The following is a 15,806-nucleotide window of genomic DNA, read 5'->3' as shown; positions in this document are numbered from 1 at the left end:
AACATTTGTGTGGCAAGATTTCTGTTTACTCTGATAGGTACTTGATCAGGTAATTAAAGAAATAAAATTACACTGATTTCAAGATTTTTCAATTCTTTTCCACTTGCTTCAAGAAAAACTTCATAGCTTTATTTTACTCAGCATCTTCCATATAGGGGTGTACTCCATTACTACATATTTGAGGAGCTTACAACAAACAGAAGCACACAACTGAAGATAAGTAGTTACATGTTTTGGTGCTTGTTGTTATGAATTCAGCAATGCTGAGTGCCTCTTACTCTGCAACAGCTGATATGAAACTTAGAACACACTTCAAAACACAAAGTGCTTCTACATTTAACCAGGAACAGGGGCTGAAGTAAATGCATTTAATTTTTTTTACCTCTCCCAAAAGATACGCGACAAATCCACTTCCACAGAAGTACAGAGGAGCTTAGAAATCTGGCAGACAGAAGTGTCTCTGGCCTGCAGACAGCAGAGATAAGCTGACCACTAGTGTTGCAGAGAAACCACTTCATGTTTCCTGTGTGCCCATTTGTCCTGTTTATGCCGAACACCTTGGTGCTCCTGATGCTTCCCTTCTTTTGGTGGATGCTCTGCAGTGGTACCTTGTAAGCAGGGACAGGACTGCAGGGACAGGAGTCTCCTTCTAGCCTTGGTGGGCAGGCAGGAGGGAGCCCAGGCAGATCTACCTTCCAGCAAGCCAAGTTGCCTGACTCTGGAGGTGCCTGGAGCATGCATTTGCAAGCTTGCTGAATATGAACTGCATATGTTATTAGGCCTTTTGTGTCTCAGTCTTGACTTGTGAAATGAGGATAAAGTCTAAAGGAAGGACCCACGGAGCAGAATTTTCTAGTACCTTTGGGGATGGCTCACATGGACTGAAATGAAAGCTTGCTTTCCCAGAGAGCTGGAAATGGTCTAGATTTAGGGTGAAGATTGATATTTTTGAGCTATATCTTATTTTGAGTGGCCTGGCACCTTACTGGCACTGTCAGAGAATGGGTGACCTCATACTCCGCAATTACACATGGAACCATAACTCAATCCAGCTTAGAAAGACTATGAGTCTCAGTGTCACAGATAAACTGCAAAAAGTAAATAAATGGGAGCAAGGAGCAGGGTCTGGGACTTTCCCTTTTCAGGGAGGTTCTTAGAAAAGCCCAAAGACCCTGGTACCAATCTTACTTGCTAGATGCCCTGTAAATCTCATCTCCCTTTCAGAGGAGATGTTCCCAGGAAAGAAGGTCCTGCTCCATTCACAGCCTGGGCACTGGCCACCAGGTGGGTCTTGCCATGGGATGGGGGCAGGTAGGCACCAACTGCCACTGACCTCATGTCTTTCCACTAACCTGAGTTTCCATACCAGGCAAGCAAGCAGGTCTGTTTTTTGATATAAACTAGAATTGAAGCCAACATATAAGCAGCATTGGTAACCTGGGGTCAAAAGCAAGGGTATATAGAGGCAGAGTTAATTGGTGCTTAAAGCACTTAAAGCAAAAATCCAGAAATTAAGATCTGATGCAAAGGTGACTCAGGAGCAGCAGCACAAGCACGTTGGATTTAGCTGGCATGCATAGGGAACTTCCCTATTAAAGGGAGCTAAACATTTGTCAGTGCCAGAGGGCTGTTATAACAAAAGAGTTGCTTTAGCCCCAAAATGGTATTTTTTAACAATGCTCTGTCTCCCAATAAGGGAACACCAAAGCTGACTCAGAGATCTCTGAGCTGAGACTCTGCCCAGAGGAATAATATGAATCATCTCAACCACTCTTACAGCTCCCTCTGTCAATTTACTAAAAGCATCATATCTGCAGTTGGATCTGTGGCTTAGAGAATGTGGCCTAAGGCGGGATTTTTTTTTTTTTTTTTGCTGCTATGTCAATACAATAAAAGATCCAGAATCTGTTTAATAGTAGGTTGATAGTAGGATTATAAAAGATTACTAGAATTCTTAAAATATTGTTCTTGCTTCCTCTGGATAACATCTTATGGAAAAACACGCTTCACACAACATGATTTTAAAGTGCTGAAATCTCTGCTTCTTCACAGCCTCTTTCCGTGACTCCTCTTTTGACTCAGAGGAGTTGTGCCAATATAAAGAAATGTTATTTATATTGTGGTAGAGCCAGAGGACCATATAAAGAGTCTGTTCTTTACAGTGTGAAGTGCGGTAAATTCACAGAAATGAATCCCTGCTCAAGGAATCCACAGCCTATAACTCTGAACATGGCATGGCACAAAAACTATGGAAGGCACAAACAACCATGCAGAAGGTGGATCATGATGAGCATATACAAGCACAAATATTGGCCGCTGAGCCCCTAGAGACTCATGAGGTTGATTGAAGGCTGCAGAAATACTGATACATCACAGAATAAAAATGATCCCTGATGTGACTGTAAAATTAACAAAGAGCATTGAAAAGCATTTTTAAAAAAGGATAAAAGCATTACTGAAAGACATGAGAATATTAGGGGGGGGTTGTCCATTCTAAATTCAGATGGAATCAAGAAGCAAAGAATAATTTAAAAATACAGGTGAAAATATTTTCAGTGATTGTGTGGGAAGACCACTTAGCTAGTTGCTGGCTTTATGCTTTCTCTATACAAATTTGACTTAGGTGAGATTTTGATTGTTTTACTCATCCAAACTACTTCAGCCACCTAAAGTATGTATTTTTAAAGTGTTGATAGGTCAATCCAACCCCTCGGTATTCTGTTGTATATTTAATATTGTTCTTTCTTCTAAGTGATTTTTCAGTCTGTTTTGAAGATTAATGATGGTTTATTCTCAGCTAGAAATTCATTAAGCCCCATTCATTCAAATGACGATAATTCTAGCTACTCAAGGTCATTTTCCATATTTGTGCCTTTTTTCCAAGATTCCATAAAGTACTCAACAAAATAAATATCACAATTATGGGGGAAAGACCATGTAGGAAACAAAAGAAGGGGATGCATATATAATTTTTAGAACATTTTTGCACCTTATAACTTCTGGAATTAAATTTTACATCAAATTTAAAGACAAAAGCCTGTACATTTTACAGTTCATCTTAAGTAATGTGTTGCTAGAAACAGGATTGAATTTTATCCTCAGAGCATTGTGTGAAGTAATTCTCAGTCTGTCACCATGTTTACGCTTAAAAAAAAATCTGGAAAACTGCTCTCCAGAGAGATGCAGCTTGTTTTGGTAAAAGAAGTCCTCAACAGACTTCTTTTCTTTTGCTAGCTTAACATAAAGCAATGTCCTGAGTGAAATAAGTTGTATAGGCAAAGAGAACTGTTTGCTATAATAACTGAGTCTAGAATTTCTTCCATGAGAAATCTCTTGATCAGAGATAGGATTCTTCTCCATTAGCTAATGGCTCTTAGTTAATGTTGTTATTAAAGAGAGTTCTTCAGATGATTGCACGCCAAAGAGCAACAACAACAACAACAACAAAGGATTAAGTGCAGTTGGTGGTTTGCTCCAAACAACTGGCTGAATCAGAGCAAAATAGATTGCTGAGGTGTGTCTGCTGAGGCTTACCCAGTCTTTGATTGTCATGTTTATGGTTCTGCTGCCTGGTTGTGTTTTGTTAAAGTTGATTAATATAACTAGATCTTATATCTTCTAGTAAAGCAATCCGCAGCAATACTCTGAACTTTTTGTAAAAAATATCATTCCTGCGTTATTCATTTTATTGACTAGTGCACACAAGGAATTAATCAATTTGAGCTGCAAAATAAAATAAAAAGTATTAGGATTTTTAGCATCGCTAAAGACTGAGCTGGGAAAAGCTGCGAGGAGATGGGATGGAATGAAAATTAAAGCTCCTCAAAGGCTGTTTATTAAAAAAATATTCTTTTCATTGAACTATGGGAAAAATGATTTCCCGCCAAACCAAACCAATCAAACCAAACTGTTATAATAGGTCAAGTATTCTAGTTCCTCTTTTATTTTTTAATTAATTTAGGAAAGCATTTTGCCAGCATTACTAAAATGCCTTTTCTGAAAAAGCAGAAAATAATTTTACAAGTAAGTATTTTTTAACATGAATTCTTTCAGGAATTCCTGTTTTGAAGAAATTAGCAAAGTTGTTCCAGTCCTGAGCTGCACTGAATTATACTTTAAAATGCTAAAATGTCTTGCTAGATATAATCTATGATCTGCTATGCAGCAGTCCAAACTCTAGAGAAAATAGTCTCTGCTCTAGAAAATTTACTTAATTTGTCAAAATTGATAAAGAAGGATTAATAACATAATAACAGATTATTATTTCTGTCACAGACACTAGATGGAAAAACCTGAAGATAGTGGAAGATAATCAAAGTTTTAGTTAAGCTGTCTTGGGATAGAAGTGTCAAGGAAAGCCCCAGAGAAGACAAAACTGTTGCATTTGGGTGCTGGCAATTATGATGACTGGGATAAATATTTCATGCAGTTGCAACCATAACTTCTGAAAGGACTCCAGAAGCCTGACCAGTAACCCAAGACTTATTCCATAATCCAAGCTTGGAAACAAGGTCTGTTAGGCACAGTGTGTGTGACCGGTTTTCACTGTTTTCCTCAAAATGAGCTACATATTAGAAGAGTCTGTCTCTCCCCAGGACTAGCAGAAGGAGCACAGGATGACCACTACAGACAGGTTATCTTTGCTGCCCAGTTCAATCTCACCAGGACTGTCCAGCTCAAAACCACACGTTCCACCATGAGGGACCGAGATTGATCTCCTGGGAGCATTTGGTTTAGCTCGAAGCATCTCCTTTGCTAGAAGGGACCAGCGCAGTCCTCTGACAAGCCATAGCAAGCAATCAAAGTCTCAATACTTCACCCAGGACCTTTGAGGGATGTAGTATTTCTAGGCATGCTCCATCCCCAATTAATCTACAGATGCTATAGTCTTGGGATTAGTCTATCAAACTAGTTAATGGGATGTTTGCCATTTAAAAAAAAAAAAAATTGTGCAGACCGTACACAGCAATATTGGCAGAAAGAACTACTGCCTTACTCATTATTTTCTCACACTTCTGGTGGAGTAAATAAATAACTTCTGACCATTGCTTAGGAAATTTGCAACACCAATGTAGACTGCCTAAAATAACTTATTGATGCCCCATAAATCCAACTTAAATTTCACATGAACCTTTTCTCTGAGTAGCTTTTTCATTAGTAAATTAATAAGTGAATGTAAATGGGTAAAAATGAAGCTACTCAGCTGGCAAAGTGGCAGACCAATATCCCTGTTGTCTCCACAATTCCTGGTATTTTTCACAGTTGGAGGCACCAGAAGAAACCAGGCCATCTCCTGCACAAACTGATTCAAAAACTTAAACCCAAATCATTGCAAGTTAGTGGACAGACAGCTTGGGTTTTTTTTGTTTTTTTTTTAGAGGGAGCTTAAGTTCATGTTTCATATGCTGTACTCAGCTTTCAGATGAAATCTTTTATTTTTCCCCGACTACATAAACATCAATAGGGTGAATGAGGTGGAATGTCCATTTATGCCAGTACCACATTATTTTTGATGTCACAGAAACCTTACTTTTTACCTGCCAGAAGTTCATCAGAATTGTACAATATTTACTGTGTTGTTGTGCAGCACCAGACCTATCTTATTACGTACATAAACCTTCAAAACATTTAATGAAAATGTAATGATGTATTTCTTACTGTTAGCTTTTAAATATTGCCTCTATTTTTAATCCCCAGAAGCTCAGCTTTGAAGAAGCACCCCAAAATAACATAGCAGATTGAAACACCAAACAACACAGAAAAAGAGCCATTTATGACTGACAAGAACCATCAGCAGGGCTACCAGGTCACACTGCACTGGTAATAAATAGATTCCTTCATCCACTACTGGTTTCCACTACCTTGTTTGCCAGATTGTTTCATGTACAGAGCGGCCTTCTGCAGAGAGATATACACTTCCATTTCAGCCCATGACCTCATATTTTACCTTTTTGCTAGGGTTTCAGACCTGGTTCTGTGTTCATCCCCTTAGGTACTTGTACACTGTAATTAAATACTATCTCACCTGCTCCCTTTTCACGGCCCAACATGTTACGGTCTTGGAGCCATTTCTTTAGAAGACATATTCTCCCATCTCCTAAATTAGCCTTGTTCCCTGGACGCCTTCCAAATTTTCCTTAGGGAATGCACCAAATTACAAACCTCTTGAAAGATTTAGAGTTCCAGTGGGGCTTTACGTGGTGCAATATTTGTGGGAGACTGGCTTTAAAGGATATGGCTGGGCAGGTTAAAGTCAGTGGAAGTTCAGTGTGTGGAGAGATTAGAGGATCAAGGCTTAATGGTCAGAATACAGTATGTGACTTAAAAGATGTTAGTAGGGATTCAGACAACAGTGTCTGTTCAAATCCTAAATCTAGGGCTAACTTCGATTCTTCAGTGTGCATTTTAATACCTGGTGTAAATAGCTGTGGCTGTGGGAAAGCCCACACAGGAATTGCAATTTGCTCCAAGTGCTGTGTAGCTGGAGAGAGACACCTGAGTGCGTACAAGATGCCACAGGGATGGAGGACAGTAAGAGTTCCTGCCCCAGAGTCTGGGGTGAGTTAGCAAGGTAAGAGCTAATATGGAAGCTCCTGGATTGCCATTCTGCCCAGAACCAGGGTCAGCAGGCTGCTTAAAGTCATCAGATCCTGTCCTCCAGAGCTGCTGGCAGGTGAGACAGGGTGACTGGAGCTGGAAGACCAGCACACCCACCTCTTTACCCCCACACTCCTCGTCCTGAACCTCCACACTGCAGAAGCATAGGAGGTTTGCTCCTCAGTCAGCTATGAGGGGCTGGGCTGCCATCCATCCCACTGGACAGGCACCGAATTGCAGGTCTGTGCCACCAGAGCTATCGTAAAACAGTTACAGAGGGTGCCTGAATGCAACTAATCTGTCACATAAATAAACCATAAGTGTAATTTGCCCTGAAAGTGAAAGAAATGTTCTGTTTGACTACACCTGGTTCTTCGGTGATTGCAGCGAGCGCAGTGACAGTCAATGATGTACTCTGTTCTACTGAATAGTCTCGTAATAATAGCTGTGTGACAACTCATAAATGACATTTCTTATATACAACACCTGATAATGTCAGCTTCACTACACTAATACACCCATTTCTCTAATATCTTTCAGATACCTGGAATGCTGCCTGCCTAAAAAGCAAAGTAATTTTTGTGCTATTTGTCAGAAGAAGCTTTGTTTTCCACAGAAAGTGTGATTGTCCTTTTTATGTCATAGGATGGTCCTTATCCCAGTAGGAATACAAAACATTAAATAAAAATAATGGTAGAAAAACAGATCACAGTATTTGCCCATTTATCCCATGTAACTAGGTATTTTTAAAAAGCAATACAGAAATTCTTCTAGGGACCAGGTCAGGAATTTCTGAAAGATTATTCAAAGGCCTTTCCTGTAAAAGGTGGACTCCTAGGGCTAGACAGCACATTTCCAAAACTGGGGAGTTCCATGAATTTTACATATTAAAAGCAAGACTGTTCCTTAAATCCTCCTGTGCATATTCTGCTGAGGATCCTTATAAAATATTTATGGTAAGGATCCCTATAAAATATGTGTCAAATCTACTATTTTGTGTTTCAATTCTGCCCCCTTTATAAAAAAGAAATATGTCCATGGATCAGCTAGTCTTGTTTAGTCTTTATCTTTCAAATATATACGCAAACACCTAGACTCTCTCCTTTCTTCCTTCTTTTCTTCTACTTTCTGTGGGTTTTATTCTGTCTCCTTCCTTTGTATTGTAGGTGGGATGAAGAAATACAGTGTAAGTCAATACCAGGAGAATATTTCCTTCTAGAACCCATACTGAAATGGTGTTCATTTATTTGTGGTCTCTCATACTTGGTGACCAGACAACAATGTGATTTTTAAAATGCTAAGGGAAAAAGTTCAGATAATGAAACAAAGTCCAATTAATGGGACTGATGTCAAAGGGTTAATGCCTTTGCAAAGGATTAAAATGTGCACAGTACCAGAAGTGGCCTTATTTACAAGTTTTAAACAGAGTGGAATACAACTGCTGAAACCTCCTGCACGAGTGGCAGCCTTTACCGGTTGTTTGTCTTGCAGCACAACCGCAGATGACAGAATCTATAAATCTCATGTTGTGAGAAATGGACCTTGTGTGAAGGAGCTTGCAATTTAAACATGCAAAACAAGGGGCTGGAGGTAAAACAGAGTCAGAAAAGTCAGGCGTCAGGTATGTGATAAAGTCCACAGCTGCATAGGTCCAGATCTGTTCCTGTTTTGTTTTGTTCAAGTACGCCAAGCCTTAGGTTTTTCTCAGAACAGTACAGAGAACTGGCAAATTAAGGCAACCAAAATCATCATCACTATATCTAAAAGGAGCTAAAATCCAACTAAAGAATTTTTTTCATTATTTAAATGAGTTTTAAACAGGCCTTGAAGAGGCTCTGCAAGGCTCCTAGCAAGCTGGTGGCAAACCTAGTAGTACAGTTTAGAAAGCCAGACTTGGCTACAGTCCAAGTTGCTGATGAATTGGCCTCATTGCCACCTTCTTATCTTAGTCCTTTGCTGCTCTCTCCAACTTAAATGAAGAATTAAAAAGGAAAGCACAATGATTGCATGCTACGTTGATGTAAAGCTTTATCCTCTGATTTTCTAAAACTACATTTTCACTTCTGTTTGTTAAAAGATTTAATGTTTAAATAATCTGTTTTAACAAACAAGAAAATATTTTCTAGTAAAAGGTTCCTCCAGTATATGTATGATCTGCTCAAATAACCTTTTTCCCATCTTCTTTGTAACCAGAGGATTTGAATTCTAATGCAAAATGTTCATGCTAGAACCTGATCATATCCCAGAGCTACAATTTTGAGTGGCATCAGTCCATGGTATCTCATGGTATTTGCCAAAAACATGTCAGGACTCCCCTATAGTTCAAATCACCCCATAAATTCTACACTTACACAACATCGGTGACCTCATACCCAAGGTATGCCTTAATGATCAAGCAAGTGGAAACGTTCAGTAAATACATTGAATGTTTGACATTGTTATCAGTGGGTGTTCCCTGGGTCTCTTGTGAAATAATCCCAAGATTAATACAAGGCCAATAAGTGTCAGCCAAGTAAAACCCTTAGAAGTTAGTTAAGAAATTTGAATATAAAACAGTAGTTTTCCTGTGCTAAAATTCAGCAAAATATTTTTTAGAGAAGTATTGACAAAACTCCCTTGAATTTAACAGTGAGTTATTTGCATTGCTTTGACTGATTCTTTTTTAAGTCATTGCTTTTGACATTACGAAGCTGGGGAACTATACCAGTCTCTTGAGGAGTTCTGAGAAAGAAGCATTAAAAAGTCTACAAAAGCTTAGATAAAGTCCATTATAAAAATGATGCTTGATACAGACAACTATTTCAGCCTTTCAGCCTCTCTAAATTGGTCCTTAGAAATACTCCCAGTGAAAAGAAGATTGATTCCCTAAAGCAGAGCACAGTGCCCCCTCTACAGTGCACAAAGGACTCAGCTACTTCTGCTGATTTCCACATCAGCAGAAGGCATTGGTGTGCTGTAGTAAAATAACAGAGAGGGAGAAAGGAAGAAAATCAGAAAGAAAAGCAGATTTTTTTAAATCATTTTTATTTCTCTATTCTTCACTTTACAAACTGTTGAACTTATGCACACATGGGTGCTTTACCACACTGGGCATCAAGTGTCATCTAATATCAGACTTTTGGGACAGCCTCTTAGGGAATCTGTGGAGTGCTGGCAGTGGGGGGGTCTAGCTACATGGCTTTGATGCCCTGAGCAGCACATAAAAGAAACATTTAAAAACTTTGTGCCACAACCACCATGCTTAGCATTGCCTTTCTTTTGTAGTCTCGCAAGGAATTAAACCCTTACCCTGTAAATATTATACACTCCTGATTATGTACATGATTAGGCTGCTGAAGTGAATGGGACAAATCAAATGCTCTAAGTACATGTAGGAAGGATTGAGTTTCGAAACTTTGTGTTAATGTACCTTTTATCAATACAGAGACATAAAAGAGTCATTAAAAAAAATTAAATAGTTAAACCTATCAACAGCAACAAATGCAAAACCTGTTTCCTGACCTGCTGGCTGGCACTTAGTCAAAGCATTGCCTGGTTGCCTTTGCACTGAAATGATTTCCATTAAATAATTCACATTCATAAACTAAAGAACATAAATGGAACACTGCAGATGACAGATTTGCGATGGCCTGAGCTGAAAGGAACTTACTGCCTAGGTCATACAGGTAGTTGTATGACCCTACAAGGTGGCTATAATCCTGTTCAAGGTGGTGGTAAAAATGATGGATTACAATCACATTTGTGTGCTACGTTACTAAGTAATGAGCTGCACTGTAGTACAAGTTTTGCCTCCAGGAACATCTACTTATGTCATTCTTTTTAGTCGCCTTTTTTGCAACAGAACATCATAGTTTGATAACCAACATCTTTAGTTTCAAGGGCGTAGCATTGTGCCAAATCTTTAATGTCAATTACTGTGTGTAACATGAAATATTTACAAGGAAATGGTCCACGGATTTTACACACAGAAATAAAAAAATGCAGCATGAACATCCATTAGCAGAAGTTTCCCACTTTTGCTCCTTTCCTCTGAATTCAAACCCTTGTCTTGTCAATGAGCACATTGACAACTAAGAAAGTGTAAGAGGAAAAGCAGGGCAATACCCTCCCAACAGCATCTCTGTTCTCAGCTCTATCATGCCTTTTGCATGGTCTTAACTGAATCGGATGGTCTGACTTTCAACAGTGTCCAGATGCTTAAAGAAATAAAAAGTCATTTAAAGGGATGCACCAAGCACCTAAACAAATTAAGGTTGTTCCATTTGCTTGTCTATTTCAGGAATGAACTTGCCAAGCTTGGTGTGAGGGAAGGCTTTAAGGACTTCCTTAGGAAAAGAGCTGATCCTGGATGAAGAAATGAATGGGCTGACATTTCCTCTTGCCCTGGATCCCATAGTACTGAAAAGGCCTTATAAGCAGCCTGACAGATTTCTCTGGCATAAGGTAATGTCCTTATTCCTCCTCAAAGATAAAGCTTATTTTCATTTTAATCCCAGTTTTTTTCAACTTAGGGACTTCATGTGGGTAACACCTTGTTGGAACAAATGATACCAGCCGTTTTGTGATAGAGAATGGCTCAGTAATGACTTTTAATGTGGGTAAAAGATTGTATTACAACAAACAGAAAATACATTTATCCTATTACAGCTAATGCTAAGGATAAAATCCTCTGTGTGCACACAAACCAGATGCTGACAGGCCCAGCTGCAGACCCCATTTTACCCGTTTATCCAAGTCATCCTCAGTGAGTAATTGCATCTTGTCTTGTTTCTAATTTAATTCCATCCATTATCCGACATGGATAATTTCCAGGGATACAGTACAGGGGCAGAAACGTCTGCAAAGGATAAAAATTGTGCAAATCTACTTTTTGATATATGCAGCCCATGACTCTTCTGCCAGTCCTTCTTCCACCTGAGTAGGTCTGAATGTGCAGGGAAGAGGAAAATGAGAGGCATGAGCCACAGTCTGAATATCCAATGTTTATGCATCCCACATGGCAAAAACGAGTATATAGCCTGATGTTGGTGACTGCGTACTATGAACAGTGCCCATAGTATGTACCCATATATTCACCTGCGCTCTTTGCCTGTCCCCATCTCTTTCTTGCCTCGAGTTAGATGAGAAATTTATTCATTCAGCTGTCACTTTTTTGTTGTGTGCCTGTATGGCAGCCAGAACAGGGGAGTCATGGCTCAGAAAGAGTGTCCTATGCCAAAAGATAGCCCAGATTAAAATGCCTCAGTGTAAAACACTGATCATTGTCTACAGGAGGTACAGCAGCCTAGCAGGATTAAATTGCCCAGTTCTGGAGGGGCAGAGGCCATTTGTCTCCAGCACCCTTCTTTCTCCATTTTTGTCTTTACAAAGCCATCTGGAGACTGAAGGATGACCTAGCAGCTTCTAAATAAATGGCCTCCATGACAGTGCCTCAAAATTCAACAGAGTGTTTTAACTGGGAAGTGTCTTCAATTGGAAGAGAACCTTAATGAGCGAAAAGTAAGATAACTCCTTGTCTCCAGGAAAAGAAGAGCAAAATGAAAAAAGCAAGGAATCCTCCTTTCCAAAGGTGTAAATCAGACTTTTAAACTCAGGGAATTGCACACACTATCCATAAAATCAGATTAGTTCTGAAATTGAATGTTTGTTTAATTCATCAGCATTCATGTGCCTAGCTCATCATAAATCTTAATATGTAAACAATCCTAGATTTTGGCATGACCAGAGTTCACACTGACTTCCATGCAGATGTTAGACAATTCCTGATTTAATCATTAACACTGTTTTAAAGGGTATTTACAGCGTCAAAAATGTGTGTCCTGTTCCCAGTCCTCCACTAGTGCCCTCAAATCCTACAAGCTAAGTGTGGGTTTAGGGACCACTTCAGATACAAGCTTGGGTGCCAGTACAGACCCTGCTGCCCTCTCCCCAGATGGGGCAGACACAGCTCGAAATCATGCCAATGCAGTGCTGGTGCCTTAAGTCCATGTTGTGGTTTGGATTCCTCGGGAGTCTCATTTGGGCATTAGGACCCTCTGTGCCCATTTCTGAATCATAGAGGGGCTCCAGTGGCATCAAGGACATCAGTCAGATGCACATCTCTGCGCCACAAGGAGGACCACACGGACCACACGGATACGGGGAAATGTAAGCTCTCACTAACTCAGCTAATAGGTGGTCTGAGCTGCTCTCTGTAAGTCTGCAGCTCGAGTCCAGCCCCTGAGCTCATGTCAGGCACTGAAACAGAGAGCAGAGCGCATTTTTAACATGCGCTTATTGTGACAGTTGATGTGTTTTAAGGCTGGATGCTGCGGAACTCCTTTATTTCACAGAAGGCAGCAGCATGATGGAGCATAAAAACACACCACTGACACAAAAGAAGACTGAAGTTAATTTAAAAACAAAGCTAAACATCTGCTCCAAGAACCACCCCTCTAGTGCATAAATGGGAGCACTAAAGTTTGAAACATTATGGAGTGTTTAACCAGTACTACACCAGCTGTTAGACATTTTTGGCAATAGTGTAGATATTATCTGGCAAGTTCTTGTGAGCAGCTGACAAGAATGAAGAGTGACATATAAGAAACAGAAAATGCCAGCCATATGGCATGAATATTATGCTAATGTTTCAGGTGTCAAGCAGTAGTCACTTGTGTCTAATTTGAGCGAGCAAAATTTATATGGATTTTAATGATTTTTAATGATTTCACAATGTTATACACAATTACACTTACATCTCCATATTGTTACAACAGCAATTTTGCCATTTAACAGTAATAGACACTGAACTAAATTTGTCCACTTAGGAGCAATGATGTTATCTTTATGGTTTTAATAACACATCTCCACCTCACAGGTGTAATATTTATTCCTACAAAGAGTGCTACTGCAGTCAGTGAATGTGCTTGTAATCCAGTCTGCAAGACATTACTGGCTGATGCTGTAGTGTGAGGTTGTTTGGTAAATGCCAACAGCCCAAGAGAAGTGCAGCCAAGCTGTTTATAGGTGTGTCTCCACAAAAGTAATCAATGCTAATTTGATTCCCAAACCTCTTTGTGCTGCTGGTGTTGTATTTACTGCACGTTTCCAGGAGGAGGCCTTGTGGTAGACTGGTTGTCTGAGCTTCAGACACTGAAGGTGAACCCTGAAGGCGGCTCGGATCCACTGGGTTTCCTGAAGGAACATGATGACAAGCTGTTTTACAGACCATATGCCACTTCAGAACTGGATTTTCTCACTGAGAAGGGGAAGTAGCAAAGCCTGGTGACATAAAATTGTGTGTCCTGCTTAGATTAGCTTCATGTCTCTGACAACAAAGGGAAAGGAAAATCAGCCTGAAGTGCTGAGATTGTCAATAGCTGTCTCACACAGACAAGGCATAAAAATGGCTGTTTGGTGAGAGTGGACTTGTTTCATGGTTCATTTTGGGCTAAGGCTGCTTCTTCATCAGTGCATAGAGCAGTGACATCTGCACTGAGGTGGTTGGGTGGTGGTTGGACTACGAAGAAGACCAGCACTGCTTCTGTGTCCATTTTACAGAAGGAATAAAAAAAGAAATAATAATAATAATAAAAAAGAAGCATGGATATGAATTAAACAGCAGCAAAGGTCTTACTAGTGATGAGGAACTGGGCATTGGTGAACCACTTTGCTAGGAGAATGGGCTTGATGCAGAGACTGCTTACAGTGATGTTACTTCCATGCATGCAAAATAATTAAGTGGTAAAAAATCTCCTTTTAAACACATTTCTGGGGAAAGTTTCCACTCCTTGTGGCATTCATTTTATGGTGACTGTATCATGGAGATATAATCAATATAGGCTGAACTGTGTTATGAAGAAAGAAGTCAGGCAGACACAGAGGAAATTGTGGAACATGCCTGGGAAAGATGTAGGTGGGCTAGTAAGTCTAGACCTTCCCTGGCTCCAAGAGGAAAAGAGGAATTCCTGCATCTTGCAAACACTTCTTGATGTATTTGTGATGCAGCTCTTTGCTGTGCTCTCAAGATACTCTGAAGATTGAGTAGATAGAAAATGTCTGCCTGGTGCCACCTGCCACAGTTGACGTGTATTAAGCTGAAGGTGGATATACTGGCTGGAGCAAGCACTTTCTGTCATGACAGCTCCAAAAGGTAGCTCAGAGGTTGCAAGACAGGCTGAGTATCTGCCTGGAGTTAAAAGCTGTGCCATTCTCTGGAGAGCTCCTCATTACAAAAGCTTGCTGAAGGGCAGGTTGCCCCCCATGTGGCTTTGACAGTGGCCTTGCCAGTGTGGTAATATTTCCATTGCCTTTAGATGCAACTCACATTTTCCAGGTTCTTTGGGAGCAGCATCTTCTGATGATTCTAACAGGTCTTGGAATCTAGCCAGCATCAGAATCTCCTGTAAGCCCTCACTGGCTACTAGAGCCCCTTAATCTACTACCTACTTGCCACCCTAATATCATCTCATTGACTGCTGTATGGGTGCTGCTATCAGTAGTGTTAGCAGCTCTCAGTGTTTTTATTTCCCTGTTTTTCTGAAGGGCATAACCAAGCTTCTTCATAAGCACAGTCTGGCTTTTTTTCTCTTTGAAAATTTTCAGACCAAGTCTGCATCTCAGTTTTCTTCTCTTCTAAGTTTTGCACTTAGGAGAGTTACCTCTACAACATTTTCAAAGCAATATTCTATGTATAATTCATATAAACACAGGACTAATGCTAGTCCACACACCCAGCTTTTGGGTTAAGCCCCGAGAACTGCATTTTTATATATTGAGAACAGCTCTGGTCATAATGCCAAGTGCAATAACAATTAGAAAAGGAGGAAAAGTATTACTCTCCAATTATCCCCTAAGTACTGCAAAGGCAAAGCAAGGGCAATGTTTAGGCATAGCCATAAGTGGGATCTAAGCCTTGTAAGTGGAAGTAGCATGCAGCTGTCCCACAGTATGGCTCTGTGCTTTCTGTTAATTATGCTGTCAGTCTTGTACCAAAGATATCCTAGATCCGTATATAAGATAACAATCATTTTAAGTTACCTGTTTTGTTTTGCTCTGATGAGAAATGAAGCCATCTGGTCTCAGTTTGGAGGTGATAACCAACAACTCTGCAGGTAGGGACAACCGTCAACTCAGTGATGAAGAAACCACCCTCTTCTCCCAGGTAACAAGTGACAGGATGAGGGCAAATGGCCTCAAGTTGCACCAGGGAAGGTGTAGATTATATATTA

At 40.0% G+C, this 15,806-nt stretch overlaps 1 protein-coding gene across 3 annotated transcripts in view; it reads right to left on the bottom strand.

Annotated features, from left to right (window-relative positions):
• STARD13 (StAR related lipid transfer domain containing 13) overlaps positions 1 to 15,806 on the bottom strand; it is a 292,627-nt gene that overhangs the window by 262,888 nt on the left and 13,933 nt on the right. Inside the window, exon 1 of one of the 3 annotated variants that reach the window (XM_051778835.1) lies at positions 13,647 to 13,770. The exons of the other annotated variants lie outside the window; for them this stretch is intronic. The gene's annotated coding sequence lies outside the window, so the exon portion shown is untranslated. Of the gene's footprint in view, positions 1 to 13,646; positions 13,771 to 15,806 lie in introns of those variants that run through there. 3 annotated transcript variants of the gene reach the window in all.

Source organism: Manacus candei, unplaced genomic scaffold (assembly GCF_025592945.1).
Source record: "Manacus candei isolate 608988 ecotype Guabito, Panama unplaced genomic scaffold, ASM2559294v1 h1tg000014l, whole genome shotgun sequence".
Lineage (NCBI taxonomy): Eukaryota > Metazoa > Chordata > Aves > Passeriformes > Pipridae > Manacus > Manacus candei.
Note: the sequence above shows the minus strand (reverse complement) of the source record. Positions and strands in the feature narration are given on the sequence as shown.